This window comes from Palaemon carinicauda, chromosome 11 (genome assembly GCF_036898095.1).
Source record: "Palaemon carinicauda isolate YSFRI2023 chromosome 11, ASM3689809v2, whole genome shotgun sequence".
Lineage (NCBI taxonomy): Eukaryota > Metazoa > Arthropoda > Malacostraca > Decapoda > Palaemonidae > Palaemon > Palaemon carinicauda.
The window spans coordinates 74,640,319-74,644,519 of NC_090735.1; positions in this window are offsets into that span (position 1 = coordinate 74,640,319).

The window sequence follows — 4,201 nt, forward strand, 5'->3', positions numbered from 1 at the left end:
TTGCAACATCACTCTTAAGTATTATAATAATTCTATGCTCATCAAACACAGTAACTCTGTAAAGCATAAGAACAATATTCATGTAGCAAGCACAAATACTAACATCACAGTTTATGGTTAAAAAACAGACCGAAGAATCTAAATAGATTACAAAGAGTGAACTTATTATTGCAGAATATTTTGCAGAGCAAGACCTGCCATTCTCAATGTTGATCATTTCTTATCAATGTGTAAAAGAGTTTTCCCAGACAGAAAAATAGCTCGCAGGTTGTCAATGAAACGGACCAAATTGACATACTTATCCAGGACGGAATAGCTTTTCGTGAAAATCAAGATGCAGAAATTTTCCATTATAATAGATGAGAGTACAGATATTTCTGTAACACAGGTACTGGCTATTGTTGTACGTTTTTTTTTTTTTTTTTTTTTTCTTTTTACAAGAGTGAATTTGATGTAATAGACAGGTTTCTAGATACAGTCGTAGTTCAAGATAGGAGTCCTTTGGGACTTTTTACTTCTTTTAAAGATTTACTTGAGAAAAGAAAAATTCCTCTTCATAACATAATCGGTTTAGGAGCTGATAATTGTTCGTTAATGATGGTGGTAAAGAATGGCTTTCAGAAGCTGTTGAAAGATGACTTGCCTTCCGTGTTTATCATGGGCTGTGTATGTCACTCATTTGCTCTATGTGCCAGCCATACAGTAAGTGTTTTGCCTTCCTATTTCAAACGATTTTTGAAAGACTTAACCACTTACTTTAGTCGCAGTAGCAACCGACAAAACGATTTTGAGTTGATCCAGGAAGCAGTTTCTGCACCTGAGCACAAAATTCCTAAGCTAGCGCAAACTAGATAGCTTTCAAGGGAAAAAGTTATAAGTGTTATCATTGAAAACTACGATGCGCTACTATTGTATTTTCAGACTGAAAGCAAAGTGGATAAGTTGATGGAGCTCGAAGAGTGTATGAAAAATTGAACAATTGTGGTACACGGCGCATGCTCCTTTTTCTACAATATATCCTACGAAAAGTGAACTCAGTCAATATAGAATTTAAGTCTGAGCACTTTCGATTACATAAGTTATGTTTTATGGTTATGTCTGAATATGAAAATATTCCAAGTTGTTTTGTGGATGAGGCAATAATTGAACGTGTCAAGATTTCGGATATCGATCCAAGTAATAAAGATAATCACAAAAGTCATGATAACATTTTCCGGGAGGACTAGCGATGACACAACTAATAAATGAAACATTACCATGTGATGTTTTGAAAAGATTCAAAAGTGACTACTTGAAATTTCTGGTCGAACTCTGTATTCGAATAAGAAAGAGATTTTCATTTGATGAAAACAGTGTAACTGCAAAGCAAAATATTTTTGATCCAGCTATTGCATCAAACCTAAATTTTCTGCCATCTTCCATAACTGGGATTACAAGCAATTTTCCTAATTTAGCACAACCATCTCAAGTGAATGAACTTGGCGGTCACTGGAGATATTATCGGCTCACAGGTAAAGAGTTGCCTACTGCAAATGATATACCACAATATTGTTTTCATTTACGTTTCATCAAAGATGGGATGGGAAATCCCAAGTTTGAGCTATTATCTGAATTGTTGACAAATCTATCGTGTTTACCACATTCCTCAGCGTGTGTAGAGCACATATTTTCACAAGTGAACACCATTAAAATTAAGAAAACTAATTCATTAAAAGCACAAATAGTAGCTGATAGGATTTTGGTCAAACAATCAGTTACGAAAAGCAATTTAGTTGTAATACTTGGAAACCAAGCATGGCATTAATTAGAGATGTAGAAAAGGGTGTAATAAATCCAAAGTATGTTGAACGCATGAAAGAAAATAATTCAACAGTGAATTTAGAGGCAGAAGAGTCGGAATAGATGAACCATTGATATGTAGGCCCAAACTTCTTATTTAGAATGGGCTTCAGTGAACTAAACTTTATTTTTATTAAGAATAAAGTAGCAAAAGACAAACAGGAATGAAAATATGTAAACTTGATTAAAAGTGCTTCATTTAATTAAATGTTATTTTAATTTCAATATGGGGGATTTTAGTTGAATCTGTGGGAATTCTCACCGAGATCCTGGGGAGAACTGAAAAATTTCATTGGTAGCACTGACCTTCACCTGTTTTGGAAGGTAAAGACAGGTGAACCAAGGCCATCTTCAATACAGGCCTGGTCAGTGAGGGTAGAAGTCAGCACGAGTAGGCCAATTGATATGGAGACGGAAAAGGTATGACTTAAGTTGTGACAAGACGAATTAGATTAAGTCCTCAGGCTAACGGGAACACTTGGCAAAGCCAGCGGTCATTCACAACCCTTCTTTCTCTCACACAAGCACTGACTATACATACACACTTGTTTCTTTTTTTTCTTTTCTTTTTTTACTGTCTATAGATGATAACCCTCATGGAAAATTAAGGAATCTTCCACACCAATGGGAGACGGTCTTGATAATCTTGATAAAAATTAGATGAAAAAAGTAACAACATTATCAAAATAACACGTAACCGTGGTACTAGCCTAATTAAAAATAAAACACACACACTGTTAGTATGCTAAAACTTTTTTTTTTATCATTGTTATTACGAAGTTATTTTTCAGCCACTTGGCTGCTTTGGGATATCATCTCTTTCTTAAAAAACTACAGTACACTCTCTATGGTTTAGTTAAGGCATGATAAATAAACAATATAATTGTAACAATTTTGTTTTAAAGAAAAAAAATAAAACACTTTTTGCAATTTAAAATACATTATTTTAAGTCACCTGATCTTATTGTACATTTCCTTTACTTGAAGTAAATAACAGATTTTTTTTATTTTTTGACTCGATTAATGTTTGCAATTTTCTCTTTTTATCCTTACTCATTAGCTTATTTTTAGAGAGGATGTTGTTTTCGGAGCAATAGTTGTTTAAAAGGACATTCGTTACTGTCCATATTATAATTTTTTTAATTTTTTTCTGCACTATGACCAGCATCACATGAATCTGTTGGAAGTAATGCTTCATCATCCGCTAACTTATTGTAGGACAAGACACTCCCCACAACTCTGTGATTGGTAATTTTGCGGAAAAACTTATTTTGGACCATTTTGTCAATCACAATGTAACAATACATTACAATATTTGTTACAGTAGGATTTGGGTACATCAGAGACCCTTTGTTGAGACCATCAATATACTTATTGTTTCCATGCATATCATTTTCATCGTAGCAAGTTATCATAGCCTTGCAACTATCACAGTTATTTTTTTTGAAAACTGCATAACAGCAATAGCCTGCTACATAAACTATTACTGGCAATACATTTTTGGATTTTTCAATATCTTCCTTTAATACAGTTAAGTTGAATTCACCGATCACATCTGATTTTGATACATATTCAAGTCCTTCCCAATTAGTTTGCAAATCCCTTAGTACAATTTTCTTGTTATTAATTGTCAAATTTCTCTCGAACACTGACATGATTCGAATCTTTTTTTCACACTCAAATATCTGTCTAATAGAAATGTTGTAATTACCACCAGACAATTGTCTATATTGACCAAATTGGGATTCTAATTTATCTGTTTGAAATTTACCAGTAAGTATATAATTCATATCTAACTCTGATGTTCAGTACCTAGCTATTTCTTTAATGGCGTCAGTGGTGTGCTTTAGAGCTGTGAAAGTTTCACGTGTGAGTTTTCCACCTTTTGACTCCATTTTTTCCCATGTTTCCAGCCAATCTCCGAAGTTGTTAAGGAATTGAATTTTTTCATCATCAGTGCAAGCAACTAATGGAGTAGAATAAATATTTTTTGTTTGAACGCCCTTATATGGTGCCTGCACATTCATTATTGTCCACCAAGTGTGAATAATTTTTCTGTATTCTGCAACAGTGGAATAGCGTGGCAATGAATATTTATTTCCTATACTCAATAGGGCTTCCAAAACATATTCATTAAAAATCTGCAAAACTAGTTTTACATTTTGTCTTTCCAAACCTGATGGAGACAGGGCTTTCAGTGTTAGTTTATATGAATGCTTTGGTAAATTATCTGCTTTATAGTTATACAGTTTTGCAAGGTTTTGAAAGGAGCTAACTGGGTTTTGTGATTTTCATAATACACACCATCTGATGAAAATTCAGGGTACCTCATAGTTACTTCTACATCTTTTTTATTTATCCA